At 39.9% G+C, this 17,026-nt stretch overlaps 1 non-coding gene across 1 annotated transcript; it reads right to left on the reverse strand.

The window, feature by feature from the left end:
* Positions 1–14,249: 14,249 nt before the first annotated feature.
* LOC144708985 (small nucleolar RNA R71) lies at positions 14,250–14,355 on the reverse strand. Its single transcript, XR_013582932.1, has one exon. It is a non-coding gene; the product is annotated as a small nucleolar RNA R71 (small nucleolar RNA).
* Positions 14,356–17,026: the final 2,671 nt, after the last annotated feature.

Below are 17,026 nucleotides of genomic sequence, written 5' to 3' on the forward strand. Positions count from 1 at the left end.
GCTATACTTTTCCAGGATCAGACATTTTTCAAAGGAAACAAATGTTGATATTGAGTGAAAACTTCAATAAACCTACATCAAGGAGGATTAACAACCTGAATTCTAATATATGCTTTGTCCTGATGGCCATCCACATGCTAGAGTTCATTGAGAATGAGGGGACATGAGGGAAAAAATAAGTATTTATGCATTAGAAGAATTACAAGAATACCCCATTTGTGAATTTTTTATTCTCTTTTCTTGCCATTTTGCCACTATCCCTTTCGGTTGAGAGTTTGGTTTTGTAATTTCCAGCTTCTTTCTTTAGTAAGGTGTTTGATGGCTCAATTGGTGGGTCAGGTCATGGCCCGACTCCCTCCGATTTCTCTTTTAGATGCCAACAACACCATCTCATCATTTCACCTCATTTGAAAACCACTAAGCTCCCAAAAATTATCCCGCTTCTTACGAGTTATATATTTTCATTCCATATAGTTAGAACTACAAAATAATTATCAATAATCAAACTGCCTGACTTCACAGAAGTCAAGGAAGTTAGTTAAAAAATTATCTATAATGTGAAAAAATAGAATTTATACCTAGTGCATAAATATTTAGTGAATCCAAATGATAATGTAATGAATTGTAAATTAGTAACACCAACTAAATATAAATTGCATGGAAATATACATGGATTTGTCATGTTATTAACGCCCATGAACTTGACTCATTGCTAGTCCGTTAGCAATGTGCCTTAGATTCTCCTTTGAGAAGTCCATCCATCCCTAAAAACAAAAAGACACAAGTATAAAGTGTTATGAGTATAAATCACATCTCTAAGTATAAATCGCCCATAAAATACTAAAGTACCAATGTTCACGTCCTTTGTGTTGATGGAAAGCAGCTGGTGTTCATTATGAGGGAAGCTTACTTTGCTCTCGGTATAGTAGTATCACTATGAAAAGCTCTCACCTTCTCATGAAAGGTAGCCCTCATCACTCAAGAGAAGTGGCCCTTATTTCACCCTCACAATACCTCTGTTCAAACTGAAACTTGAAATCAGCCATTCTCATCCAAGTTCTAGCACAGAATATCAAGAGTGTACCAAAGAAATAAAGATGTTTGATGTTAAATTCAAATGTAGGTACCTACAGGTAAGGAGAAGAAGAGAAAGGTGGGTGGCATCAAGATGAGGACTTTTGGTTTAACAGAAAATGATGGATAGCAGATGGATAGATGTCACTTAAACTAGCCCACTCCCAACGATAGACATTTGAGTAGAATACACTAAAAGAGTATGAACAGAAAATGAGAATGTGGAGTTCATCAAGAGTGTGGATGAGATAGGCATGTATCCACGTAAGGAAAGTATGATAACAATTACCAGCAAATAATAGAAAAAAATAAATGGGAAAGAAGAACGAAACAATCAACACCCTATGATAGTAATTTTTATCTATTTTTGTGATAATTTTTTCTTTTTTATTGTTTTTCTTTATTTTTTTTAATGGGTGATTGAACCAAGAACAATACACACAAAATTGTATTATACATGAAAACATTGAAATGTTGGTCTAGTTAGGTGCTGTTGATGTGTAGGGGAGCATGTGCAGCAAGTGTATAGGGTATGGATCACCAAAGTGACATCCCCTTACTGATTTGATTCTCAACCACAGAGAATAAATGAAATGAGACAATCAAAAAACATGAATTTTTTGCAATTGAAAGGATGAAAAGTCATCCAGTCCTAGTGAGAATTAGATCAAATAAGATGAGAATATGTAGAAGAAACAAACAGTACGATAAAAATGAAAATATATCAGCAGTAGGTGATATCACAAAGAGGTAGAGGAGAAGAAGATTTTGGGAGTTGGGCATAGTCTCAGTGACATGGAAGATCGGTAAAAGGGTAAAATTAAATTTCACAAATATATAGTTGGGGAAAGATGGATGTAGGTGATGAAACAAGGGTAGTAGACATGGTTCTCAAATTGGCTTTAGGTGGTTCAAGGGCAGACACTTAGGTGCTTATGACTTGAAGAAATGACTCTATCTCCTTCTAGATAAATTTCAATATGATGCATATCCTTAACCAAAGAGTAGGATCCAATCATTTAACTCATCATTCATTTCCACAATGATAATACTTCTACCCTTTGATTTTATTGTCTGCTCCTTACGGTATTAATTATCCGTACCACTTAGGAGCAGACCAAGAAATGTCTAGATTTATGTTTTATGCCATCAAGAGATCCTTTTGATCTGTTACAAGAGCCAAGTGATACCTCAGACTCTGGGGTGCATTAGTGATAAAGTAATCACTAATTATAGTTTTATAGGTAATCTGAATTGGAATAATAATAATTATAAACCTTACTAGCCTAGGGAGAGTAAGGGTCGGTCCTTAGAGAAGTGTCTAGATATTTTCTTCAGCCTCAATCCTGATGAAGAAGTGTCTTCCAATCAGGTTTGAGTGAAGATTGCTCCTCATTATGGTTACTCGCATGACTTGCTTTTTTTCATATCTTTGGCCTTAATTAGATTGAAGGCTCACTGATACCTCAATAAAGTCATGCAAGCTGCAACTCTGGACCAATCCTAGAGCTCTGAACATGGTTGGGCCTTCTTGAACATCTTTTCTGTGTTCCAATAGCCCTCAATTGAGACATAAACCTGAAAATATCAAAAACAGCAAAAGATAAGTGAGATTCATTCCACTTGTCTCGATGAGTCAAGTGGGGTTACTCTAAAAAAAACGCTTTTACAGCTCAATTGCTAGTTTAGAACAATTCTTGAATTAAGTGCTAAATGATGTGTAAATAATAAATTTAAATATTAATAGTCGTTGAACAGTTCAATTAATAACATCATTTTGCACCTACTATTTGATTATATCTGATGATTGCATTCAAGAGTAATAAAAGATAAAGCATTCAAAAATGAAAAAATGGAATATTCATACATAAAGACCTATTGCATTTTTGGTTTCACATCTAAATTAACCTTACCCCCAACTATATATGCATTGACCTAATGCAATCGATAGTAAAACAAGGAAATAAAAACAAAAATGCAAACCAAAATGGAGTTCTAAGCAATATTAATTATATTAAAATTTCATTCTAATTATCTTATATTAGATCCTTGAAGTCTGCATACTTTTTGAGGAAAGTAATTAGTCTACTCATTATTTACATCTTTATACTGAGGGTTCATCATAAATATTTTTGTATAAGTTGATTAAATACAAAGAGAGTATGTAAAGCTTACTAGTTCCAGTTAAATTTAGCTTGTCACCCCATGTCTTGGAGACTCAATCTTTCAAATAAGTAAAATCAATCTGATATTAATACATCTATATGATGTCGTATTAATTTAATTTAGAAGGCTAATTAAGCTTATTATGTCACTCGAGTCGTTAGCTAGACTAAAACATGGCATCGCGGGTCAGACGCACTTTTGGGGGGTAAGAAGATACACTTATTTTTTGGGGATTTTATTGAAAAATAACCACTTCGTATAAACAGGAAAATTCCCTAAACGAAATTCACATATGCTAGATTTTTCACGTCTTCCCTTCTTGTCCAATCTCACCACACTACACTCAAATCCAGACGCAACCAGTATGATATAACAACAAAATAGAGGTTGACCATATATCATCAAAGGAGGATACTTGGCATGCCATGGACTGTGTGGATAGGCCTAAAGGCTGCACACCTTAGTAGCTTGACTCTTTGCACTCCAAGATTCATCAAATCATGGATGTGATTAGTGCATTTGTAATTTGTTTGAATTTTGGTTTATGAAGTTACAATTCAATTATAAGTAATTTGCTATAGAGAGTCCTTATATTCATAAAGCTTAGTGCCTCTAGAACCCAACACTAATTCAAGTATTATGAGATCATAAGAAGGTAATCAGGAGTCTTTAAGCATGTATTCTAAAATTTCATATTTGATGGATGCTTAAAAAAGACATCAACATATCTAGATAGTAAAGGATTAGCGTGGAGACATCAAGGGCATATAGTAGGTTCTCTTTAGGGAAAAAGTGCACTAAATTCATCATGAATGCTTGAATGATATTGTTTATATGACGATTAATATCATGGGTGTGTAAATCATCCTTATACTTGAGACACCAATGATGCCTTGCTGATGGATGGTTGTCTTTTGGCTATGACCCATGATTCTCTAATCAAGGTTTTCTAAACTACCTTAGCTTCGATGCCACAACGTGTCCATAAAGCTAATTCTGATCAAGAGGAGATCCTTGGGATTTGAGGAGACTGACTCACGGAAGATGATTTAGTTAAGTCCCAGTCCATGGTAGTTGGAATATCAAAGAAGGCATTGTGTGATAATTTTGTCATACATCAGTACTTACTAGATTAACCAATTACAGTTTGTTGATTAACAGCCATACCATAAGTCATTTGGGAGTTTCACACAGATGAAGGATGATAAATATATGATAATTGATGATGGTAATAGTTCCATGAGAGAGTTTACATGATCCTCTGTGGTGGTGACGACGTCAACGCACCATCTTCGGGCGCGCCACCACCGTCATCTGAGATGCCTCGCATCCTAACTTGTCATCAACGTCAACTGGAGAACCGCCATAATGACGACCACATCAGCGCACCGACGACGGACGCGCCTCCACTTATGCATGACATATCCCGCATCATGACACGTCCCTAACAACAACTGCAGAACCATTCATGATGTGACGAGTCGACTCGTCGCCTCGTCCTCGACGGTTATTTTATTTCTTATTTTCTCTTTCCTCCCAGGCCTATATGTAGGCCAATGTTGCAAAAGAACACTTAGCAAGTTTATTTCAAGAATTGAGTTTTTCTCTCCTTGGGAGGCTCGCCCTATCTTCCCCATCCCGTTCCCGTCGCAGCCACCGTCGATCACCACTACCGATGATCACCGCCACACGCTGCGCCCATGGCCACCATCCTACGCCCCGGCCACCCGCTCCGTGCTCCTTGGCCGCTGCCCTGCACCCTAGTCACCCTGTGCCTTAGGCGCCAGCCTGCACAAGCGCTCGCCCTACGCAAGCACTCGTCCACATAGGCGCCCGCCCTGCGCAGGCCACCTACGCCCTCCATGCGCCTGGCCGCCTACGCCCGCCTCACGCCCGGCCACCTACGCCCGCCGCACGCCTGACCGCTTGTGCCCGCCGCACGCCCACCTGCTTGCGCTTGCTGCGCGCCTAGCCGACTGCGCCCACCGTGCGCCTGGGCGCCACGCCCACCGCGCGCCGGACCGCTTGTGCTAGTCGCGCCCCATTCGCTTGTGCCCACAGAGTCACCAGTTGCCACGGCGTGCTCGCCGTGCCCCCGGATGCCCTCGCCACCATTCGTCTCCGTGCCAGCTGGATCTGTGACACCCTGTTGAAGTGCACGTCAATCATCCTACCAACGACGCGTCAAGAATTCCCCGCAACCTCTTCACGCACTGTTAAGTGCCAAGGTATTCTCACACTCTTTGGTGCCGTGTTCTTTATCCAGTATTCTTTGAGTGTTCAAATGCCGCCGTTGGATTAGATTTGATTTTGAGTCTTCTAATCGAATTGCCGGTTCGAAGTTATTGATTTTGGTGCTTTGCATCACCACGGTGGTTGTAAGACAGTACTCCCCCCCTTAACGAGGAAAGGGGCTGCACCATCAGTATTTTCACCGGACTTAATTTTCAAACTCGACCATGTGATTTGTGGTCTGTTTTATCCCATTACCCTTAGTCATCCTAGGATCCAGTCCCATCATCCCCTAGTCATCCTGCATCACTTTGTGTCTTCTAGGGCACCAGGTGTAGGTTTGACACCCCACAGAGTGATCACTTACCAAATCAATTGCGCTAATTCAATTCTTGATTTATTATTCTATATGTGAAATAGTTACTTTATAAGGTGGGGCCAATAAAGCTTTTTCTACTATTAAAGTAAATAATTAGAATGACACACATGTGCCTACAGCTTAAAGGTAAGTGCAAATTTTGAATTTTATGCTGGTGTTTAAACTTAGACATAAGCAACAATGTTTCTAATGATTTTTCACCTGGTACTCTATAACTAGGATAGGGCAACTAAGGCGTAGGTCAACATAGAAGAAGAAATGGGGTTATATATTATGTCTAGGCTTGGAAATGAAGTAAATAAGCTCAAAATTCATGATGCAATTTTTGGAATGTATAAAAGTTATTTTGGAAGAAGGACAAGAAGATGGTTAAGATAGTAAAATATGATTTATCAAAATTTTAATTTATTTTCTAATGGATATATAAATATTTTAAATTACTTTATATAACTAGATTAAAAAAAAACTGACTTGAAAATGGTTAATACTAATATAAAGATTCTTATAAAATTTAACTTGACGGTAAAAACCTAAAATACATACACAAATATATGTATATGTACATATATATATATATATATATATTGAAAATCGTATTGTTCTTTAATTTTAACAAGACCCTGAAAAGTGGGATCTAAGTCAAAGGAACTACTAAGAGAGTCCTAGACTTAGAAAAAAATTGCTGAAATTCAAATGTCAGGGTACAATGGGAACCCATTAAAGAGACTACAAATATGATTTGATTTCAACTGGATTTGATTGTGTATGAAATAATATGGACTAACTGATTGAATATGAATTTCGTGAACTCCATTTGAATTTTGTGCTCCTCATTAAACTGGAACCCGAGAGCATTGTGGACAGATCTATGATGAGCCCCTTTGAAGGCTACGGAGAATAGTTAAAACTACCCAAAATTGTGCATAAATAGATATTTATGATGAAACTCATAAATAATCAGATAGACTTGTCAATAACATTAGAAATCCATTTATCAAAAAATTAAGTTCATATAACTATGGACACATTTATGATGTAACTATGGAGACATTTATCATGCAACTATATGCACATTTATGATGTTATCGGGTCAAACGTACAAGGTTTGTGGATGTTGGTGGATCTACTCTATAATCGGTGAATTTTATGAATTTTATTGGGGAACTTTTTGAAACTTTCTGTGAACATTATATATAGACACGGAACCCTCCTTTGATAACCATGTGCGTTAGTTTCGGTTTCCCCTTCCCTCCCCCCCTTTTTCTTCATCTTCCCCAATAGATGCATCTAGCGGGAGACTACATTGAGAGGACATTGGATTTCCAATAGCAGGGTTTGTCAGAATAATAGCAGATTGATTAAATTTGTAATCCATAAATATTTCCACACATTTTCAATATTTTTGGGATTATTAATTTAGAATTTTTCATGCTATTATTTCAATTAACCAATTAGCCAGAAACTCCCACTCTTCACATTATCTTTATTTTTTTCTAACTTGATTGACTCCAGTGAAGTCAATAAAGTTGATTCTTATATTTCCAACTCTGCCAAAATTTACAGGAATAAAGGATACAATTCTTATGGAATTTGAGAATTTTTGGGAGCTTAGTGATTCTACAATGGGGCTTGACCTGATCAAGTGGATTTGTAGACCTTCAAAAAAGAAATCTGAGGAAGATGGGACACTACCCAACCTGCCCCTTGGGCTCTCAAAAGTCTTCCAAAGAAAGAACGTAAAGAATACAAGGGGAAGCACTCAACCCATGGAGAAAACAGAGGCAAAATGGCAGCCCAAATAAAATAAAAAATACCCGAAGGGATATTTTATTAATTATTCCAATGTATAAATAGTCTTTTTCTCCCTCACTTCCCTCATTCTAAACATGCCATAGCAAGTGTCTGGCAACTAGGACAAGACACATTACAGAATCCTGGTTGTTCAACCTACTTAATGAAAGTTTATTGAAGTTTTCATTAAATCACATATATTGTTTGCATTAGAAAGCACCTGATCATGGAAAACATAAGGATCTGGGCTTGAGAGGAAGCATTGAGGGCTAGATAAACTTGCACTGAAGTTTTAGGAGCCAAGAGTTACAATTTCCTAATCATTATCCATCCATTTAACTTTAAAATCCATAAATTGTTCTCTCTCAACACTAATTTTCCTTTCTCTCTATAGGATCAAGTTTTCCTCTCTCCATACCTCATCCATTTATCTAGTTCATCCCCAAAAAAATGCATGAAAGTTTTCTTCATTTTCACATTGAAATTCTGATAGACCGAAAATGTGACATGTAAACATACACATTTTAAGGCAATTTTGGGGTCAGTCCACGTGTATTATCTTCAATTTTACAAGAATTCTGCATTTTGCAGTAAATATAGTCAAGTTATAAAAAATGCATTTAATGTATGCATGATCTACATACTCAATAATTTCTTAATAAAACTAAATTCAATATATTTAAAGTTTCTAATTTTCTATTTAGAATATGATGTATGTTGTTGTAGGGAAAATTTTGAAGAAATAAATAATAGAAATATTATTCATGAATAAATAAATTGAAAAAATATATATCAATAGATGAGATTGGTTTATTGGGCCAGCTTGGAGCCCGACCATGCGCATTAGCGACCAAGCCAACCAATGGCACGCGAGCGCGGGGCGCTCAAGCCTGTGCAGAGCCCACAAGGGGAAGTGCTCGCCAAGGAAAAGCAAGTCCAGCTGGCCGCAAAGAGAGCATACAGGCCCAAAAAGGCCCACATACGGGATCGTGTGCTTCAAAGATGAGGTATGGCTTTCATTTCACTAAACCATGCTGATAATCTCAAATTTTAAGTGTTTAAATAATGATTTTAAGATTTTATCTAGTTAAGATTTGAGATTATTCAACAATTAATTTACCTCACTAACCTAGGGTGAGTAAGGGTCGAACCACAAGGACCAAGTAATCCTATTTTATTTTGGTTCAATCTTTTCTGTTCTATGTCAATAATTGTTCTAAAGTTGAATAAAATTCAATAATCGAATTACTAGTTAAGATTTAATTCTTTTAATTTAGAATTTTAATTATCTTTTAAATTTAAGATTAGTTAATCTTAAATTTAAATATTGAATTCAAATTTCAGACAGATTTGGACTAAGTCTCAGATCTGTCCGATATTTGCGGAGGCTGTGCGGGACAGCGCACGGCTGTGTGCGACAGTTGCCCGCGGTTGTGCACAGCTTGTGAGGCGGCAATCCTCGGCTGTGCACAGCGTATGCGGCGGTGGTGCGCTGCGCGTGTGGTGGCACACAGCTGCACATCAGTGTGCGGGAGCAGCCCGCGGCTACGCAGCAGTGTGCGGTATCGGCCTGTGGCTACACAGAGTGTATGCGGCGGCGCGCGCTGTGCATGCAATCGCGCGGCTGCTCAGCTATGTGCGGCAGTGGTCCGCGGCTGCACACAGCGTGTGCGGTGACGATCAGCCGATGTGCGTTGTGCGTGTGGCGGCAACTAACTGTTGTGCACAGCTTGCACAATAGTGCAACACACACTATTGTGTATTACTCAACTAAAACTCAGATTTGACAATAGTATTAAACAGGATTGGTTAGATATGTTGGAAAGCCATAATGTTATACTTTTCAACCCAACTTAACCTGTCTGAAAAGTGATTCAACAACTACTGTATTCTAAGAATTTACACATACCTTGTGTCACGCCCCTTCATGGCTAGGAAGTGATCCTTCTTCTTAGAATCTTCTCAGCTTTGTTTCTTCACTTGACTCGATTGCTCATCAACAATGAAGGGTCTGCAGAATTTCGAATCCAAACAACACTTTCACTCTCAAAACAAAAATTCTAGACAACTTTAACATTGTTTTTAAGATGGTAGTTATAGAATTTATTCTCTCTAAACTGCTTTGGAGCTTTTGGATGGTCCATATTGATCCTCATAACTGCCATTTGACTTGGTCCCGGCGCCCTCTTTGTTTCATTTTTGCCCATGTGCATTATCTCCAAATCAATATCTGTTCTCATTTAAACGAAGATGGGATCTAACCCACTTGATTCATAGAATCAAGTGGGGTTGGTAAGAAGAAACATATATTGAGCAGTAAATGTAAAAACTCATCATTTCATGATATTATATATGCTTAAATGATGGTATAATTTATCACAAAATTATGTTTATCACAGCACACGAAAATTTATATACTCCAGCATGTTTCTATAACTGCTAATATGGGATTTGAATGCCACTAGATATTTTAGAATTGCAGCAAAGTGGGCCATAAAGCAAGAATGTGACCACTGCCCATCGGGTCGCGATCTAAAGAGAATAAGAAGAAAGTGAGACTGGGCTTCGAAACAACCCAACCTAAACCCGTGTCTCTTCTGAGATAAGATTCAAGGGTGAGATCTATCCCACTTAATCTAATATCTTTTATTCTATATTTCTATGGATGTAATTGGTAGCTGGGCACTGACGCGGATTGTGGGACCCACGATAGGAAAATAAGAATGCTAACGGGGCGTGCTGATGTGCCAACCAGGGTAGACCATATTAATTCGTGTCCACAGCTGCGGTTTAATTGCACCCAAGGGACCCAGATGAAGGGATCGAATGACCAGGAGCAATGATGTCCACCCTTACCGTTGGGCGTCGACAACGCAGACCAGACGCTGGTTCGTTACCGGCGGGGGGGACTCCCAGGCCATCCCAAGGCCTGGGAGGACCCCCAGGGGTGTCCCCCTCCATTGAACGACCTGGGAGGCTCCTCCTAAGTCCTTAAAGGGGGCATGAAGGCCCCCAATTTATCATCTTTTGACTATTGTCGAGAGCGGTGGCGGGGATCCCATCAGGAGGCGGGGAGAGTAAGAGGAGGGGTGTGAGAACCCTCTAACATATCCTAGAGCTTTAGATAGTGCTAGAGGATTGCTGGGGGACCATGCATCCTTACAAGCCTCTCGTCTATGTTTTCCTTGGCGTGCCCGTATATCCGTTTTCTTTTTTCCCTAATTGGGCCCTCCCTTTAAACTTTCGGGCCTTGTTTTCTTTTTCTAAGGAAGAAGTCCCATATTTCCCCTATTAGAGGGTAGGGGTGTCCATCGTAAGAAGAAGTCTAGTTTGAATTTTTGGAAAAGGAAGAGCCCGTCCGTTCTCTTGCCAGAGAAGAAAGAAAAGAGGGGGAGAGAGAGAAGGGCAGACAGGACGGACCGACTTTGGCCGGCTGTCCCGTTCTGTCCCCCCCTCCTGTTCCATCGAGCATGCCGACGGAACCCTAGGATGCGGCGGCCGCCGCCGCTAGGGTCCTAGGACGAGGCACAAGGCCGTCGCCGTCGCACAAGGCAGCCACCCTTGCGTAGGGCAGCCGCCCTCGCACGGGGCAGCCGACCTCACACGGGACAGCCGCCGCGCAGGGCGCCGCCTCGCCGGGCAGCCGCCCTCGCGGGCAGCCGCCGACGGGCAGCCGCCGCCGACGGGCAGCCGCCCTCGCACGGGGCAGCCACCCTCGCATAGGGCCGCCGTCACACTAGGGTGCCGCTCACGCACGGGGCAGTTGCCCTTGCACGGGACAACCACCCTTGCACAGGACAACCACCCTCGCACAGGGCCATCGCTGACGCACGGGGCCCCCCCCCCCTCGCACAGGGAACCTGCCCTCGCATAGGGCCGTTGCCCTCGCACTGAGCAGCCACCTCGTACGGGGCAGACAACCTCGCACAAGGCTGCCGCCCTCGCACCGGGCAGTTGCCCTCGCACGGGTGATAACACCCTAATTTTGGTCTTTATTTCATGTTATTAGCATGATTTATGCATTTAAGAGGCTTAAAATTGGGTTGTTATCATATATTTACACGAAAATAATGCTTTCAAGTAATTTCTGATTTTTCCCAAATTTTCTGTTAATTATATGAATTTTTAAAGATTTATTGAAGCTCGAAATAATTATTTTTGGATAAAAATGGCACATTAAAAATTTTATTTGGACATTGATCAACATGGGAATGAATCAGGGAATTTTCTAGAATTTTCTAGAATTTTTACAAATTTTTAGGAATTTTCTGGGATTTATTTCAAGAAGAAGTGCATTTATTCGATTAAAAAAGGGCATGTTTATAAGAGAAAAAAATGTATTTATGCAATTTCTAGACTTTTTGGGGCCTTTTTGCAACGTTTCGTTGCAAAAAGACCTTGAAAACAGCTCTCGGTCGCCATGGCAGGCGTAAAGATCCAATTTAAAATCATTCAGGGTTTATTTGCAATTGTATTATTAATTTTAGAGAAAAACAGAGGAAAGAGAGTGCCGAAAGGACATATATACAAATACCTCTGGGCGGCGTCAGATATCAATAATCTATTTTATGAAGGGCTTTGTTGAAAAAGCGCGCCGGTGCCTTCCGCCGCAACGACGTGGCGAAATCATAGCCGTTGGATTAAAATCCAACGGATATGAGATGTGCGCTACACGCAGGAGGTAAGTACACCGCCCCTGCAGCGCATACAATGCGCGTGCACGGGTGGTGACGTGGCGACAGTTTAATGGATAAGGTATAAAGAAACACACTGGTACGTGCGTACCGATGCATATGCAAATCCCGCTTATCGATTTTTTTTTGTTTTTCTTTTTTTCGCAGGTGGGGTACGTGGCGCGATGAGAGAGAGCCCGCCAAAGAAATTTGAAATGCGGCAACCAATAGGCTGCCGACACGTCATTGTGTGAATTAAGAAATAAATCAATTTTAATCCAATGGTTAAAATTGGTTAAAATGGATTTATTAAAAAATTTTGATCCTGAAGTCCGATTGAGATGATTTTTTTATGGATTTGCTCGTCTTGATCCCCTCTTTCTATCTGTAGGGTTGGATCATTCAGATCTAGCCTACATTGATAGATAAAAATTAATTACTAAACGGGGCTAAAATGGTGATTTTCACCATGTAACCTAGGTATAAAAGCTGAATTTCGAGAGGAGGGGCTCATTCTGGAGGGTGCTTCATCACAGCTACAAGACAGAGAGGAGTCCCAGCCTAGATCAACAGTTTTGGTATTTTTTTTCTTTCATTGTATTCAAACTTTTGTGCATTTTGAATGAAATAGGTTAAGTTGTTTGTTTCTTCATCTCCATTCTAGTCTGAACTTCTAAATCGCTTGGCTTGAGCGGCATGTACAAGCCCTGATTATGATTGAGAGGAGAAATTGAGAAATTTTACCTGGGCATTCAATTGCATTACAAAAGAAAATTCTAAAAAATTTAGTTTTAATTCTTAGAATTCTCAATTTCCCCATTTTAGTTCTGAATTATCAATCTGCAAAAATCAACCCAACTCATTTTAAGAACCCTCTTTCAACCTCTCTAAATGACTTCTTGGATCCTTTAATTAGGATCAAAGAAGGAAATTTAGAGCCCTTAATTCTTCTAGTCTTCTCATCTCTTCTATCCCCCTCTCTAAATTCTCACCTAATTAGGGTGACTTGATCCTCATTGAAGATCAAATTCACTCTAATTACGATCTAAAACACCAAAAATAAAAATCAAATTGAAATTCCTACTTGCCTCCCTTGGATGACACTCATACTTATCACTATACATATTAAGTAGAGTTTTATAAATTTTATTGCATAAGCCAAAAATTCACAACGACAAGGGCTAGAAATTTTGCGTAATTTTCACCCCTATTTTCGGCTTATCAATTGGCGCCGTTGCCGGAGAGGCAACACTTAGGAATTCAACATATTTTTATTTGTAAACACATTGGTCAATTGTTGCTCACGAGTTTGTTAAGTCTCCTTATTATTGATTTTGATTTAAGACGGTATTTGGTTTTTAACGACTAACGAGTGTTGTGTTTGAATTAGTGGTTTTGTATGAAGCTTAGGTCTGGATTTGAATCAGGGAGCAGTGACAGAAATCCCCCTGTAGTAGATTCCACCACACCCGAGTCGTCTTTCACCGAACCCACATTCGTAGAGGAGATATTGATTAGACCAGTACCAATGGACCCAATAGGTAATGGAACAGGAAATCCTGAGGTAGTTAACGATGGACGGAGGAGGATTAGAGAGTATTCCACACCAGCAGAAACCCCCATCTTAACCAGGATATCTGCCCCGATTGGAGAAGATGTGATGTTTAGAATCGATCCACACCAATTTCAGCTATTACCGTCCTTTTTGGGGGAGGGAAACGAAGAGCCCTATGACTTCTTTGAAAAATTTTACGAAGCATGTGATAGTTGCACTTACACCAGAATTTCCAAGGAAGTTGTGAGAATGAAACTATTCCCTCATGCCATTAAGGATAGAGCCAAGGATTGGTTTAGAACATTGGGAACAAATTTTGAATCATGGAATGATATGGAGAAGAGCTTCTTAAAATGATATTATACAGTGGCTAGGACCAATTCTTTCAGAAGAGAGATTAGAAATTTTCAGCAGGGAAATGATACATTTAGCGAAGCATGGGAGAGATTGATGGGGCTCATTAGGAAGTGCCCCCACCATGGCATTCAAAAATGGGAGTTAGTGCAATTTTTTTATGAAGGCTTGAATGATGTGGAGAAAGGCAGAGTTGATATCTCAAGTGGAGGAGCAATAGCTGACATGTATGAAGATGAAGCTATGACACTACTACAAAAAATGTCCAATAATTTAGCCTATCACCAAGATGCCTCCGATCATGTTAGGGTTATCCCTCGGAAAGGTGGACTGTTGGATATTAGAGGGGTTGAACCCCAGATTACTATGGATAGAATTGAAAAACAGATAGGTGTAATGATGGGAAAAGCCATGCAAAAGATGAATGAAAAAATGATCTCACTATGGCAAGGTCAGAATAGCGGAGGAGCACCCAACCAAATAAATCGATGTGAAATGTGCTCAAGTGATAGCCACACCGGAGAAGAATGCCCTATGATATCAGAAGTGAATGCTATAGGCAGGCAAGAAGGGAGCAATGTCCAATGGGGAACTAGAGGGAACTTAGGAGGACAGGGATGGAACAACAACAACCGACCACCCCAACAACAGTTCCAATCCAAGGCGAACAATCCCCACCACCAACAACATTATCAACCTTACTGACATTTTTCAGATCCCACTAATGCGACTCTCACCAAGGTCATCGAGGAGCTGCAAGAAGACAAGAAGAGGATGCTCAAGATTTTTGAAGAAATAGAGGAGAGGCATCGGAGGGAGATGGAGAAGCTCAAGGCGGAGATCGGCCTTCACAGCGGTCAACAATTTGCGCACGGGGGAGCACCGCAAGGTACGTGTGAAAACCCTATGAAGATGGGCGCCAAATCAGGTAAACTCCCTACTCAGGCCTGTATTAATCCTAGCAATTTACTTTATGTTGATGACATGCGTAGTGTAGTTAATGAGCATATTCATGACATGCATGCATTGACTGAACAACAAGAAATAGGAGAGCTGAGTGCTATATCACAACTTAGGAGTGGGAAAGAGTTGGCTAATCCATTTGCAGCTATAGAGAAACGAAATGAAGTGGAGGATAAGTTGGAGGAAGTAGAAAAGGATGAGGATGAAGGGGTAGAGGAAAATCTGGAAAAGGAACCCAACCCCAAAACATATTGCCCACCTATCCCTTTCCCTAGTGCCTTACAAGCGAAGAAAGAAAAATCGAAAGACAGCCCACTTCTTGAGTATTTGAAAGAGGCTACGGTCGAAATTCCTGTTTTAGATGCGATCCAGTACATCCCTGATTATTCCAAATTTGTGAAAAAACTGTGTACACCTCCTAGGAAGCAAAAGAGGATTCAACTTTCTGAGAATATTAGTTCAATTTTTCTGCATGAATTACCTCAAAAGCGCAAGGATCCGGGAGCACCAGTGATCAAATGCAAAATTAGGGGGGAAGTATTCACCAAAGCCTTACTTGATTCAGGAGCAAGTGTGAATATCATGCCTAAGGCCTTATTTGAGACTTTTAAATTTGGTGAATTACAAGTTGTAAATTTAGAATTGCAGTTAGCAGACGGATCAATTAGAAGACCGTGTGGACAGTTGGTGGATGTGGTGATGAAAGTAGAAAAGTGTTCATTTCCTGTCGATTTTATAGTAGTGGATGTAAAAATTTCAGGAAAAATTAGAAAAATGAACAGTTGGTGGACCGTGTGAAAGTAGAAAAATGACTATTTTTAGTCATGCACCGATTATTTTAGGACGGCCATTCCTAGCTACCGCAAGAGTGAACACAGATTGGAATGCAGGAAAAATTAAATTGCGCATGGGAAAAGATGAGGTTGAGTTACCAATCTCTCAATTGATGAAGTATCCCAATAGTAGCCAAGAAGACATTTATACATGTTCCCTAGATGATGAAAATGATGAATGCCATGCTATAGGGAAAGTAATATATGAGGTGATGGCGGTGAATGAGAGTGCTTATGAGGGGGAGAAGGATGACCATGGTGAAATGAAGGGTGAAAACATGAATAACTACAGATCTACGCCCATTGACGAATTAGAATTGAAACCTCTTCCTTCTCACCTTAAATATTTTTTTTAGGTCCAAGAAAGACATATCCATTAATCATCTCTTCAACCCTCACTTTAGAGCAAGAAGTTAACCTATTAGATGTATTACGACAGCATAAGAGCGCTATTGGATGGACCATAGACGACATCAAGGGAATTAGTCCTGATATCTGTCAGCATAGAATTTTTATCGAGGAAGGATCCAAAGCATCAGTTCAGCATCAACGTAGATTAAATCCTTATCTTTACGATGTGGTGTCGAAGGAGATTACCAAATGGCTGAAAGCAGGATTCATTTACCCAATTTCAGATAGTAAGTGGGTGAGTCCAATTCATGTAGTACCTAAAAAAACAGGGATTACTGTCCAAAAGAATCAGGATGAAGAAGAGATCCAGACGAGGGTAGCATCGAGTTGGCGAGTATGCATAGATTACCGAAAGTTAAATCTAGCAACAAAAAAAGACCATTATCCTCTACCTTTTATTGATCAAATACTTGAAAAATTAGCTGGACCGAGTTTTTATCGTTTCTTGGATGGGTACTCAGGATATAATCAAATTAGCCTTTATGAAAGTGACCAAGATAAAACTACGTTCACGTGTCCTTTAGGAACATTTGCTTTTACAAAAATGCCATTTGGACTTTGTAATGCACCAGTAACCTTTCAAAGGTGTATGAGT

Source organism: Wolffia australiana, chromosome 10, assembly GCF_029677425.1.
Source record: "Wolffia australiana isolate 7733 chromosome 10, ASM2967742v1".
Taxonomy (NCBI): domain Eukaryota; kingdom Viridiplantae; phylum Streptophyta; class Magnoliopsida; order Alismatales; family Araceae; genus Wolffia; species Wolffia australiana.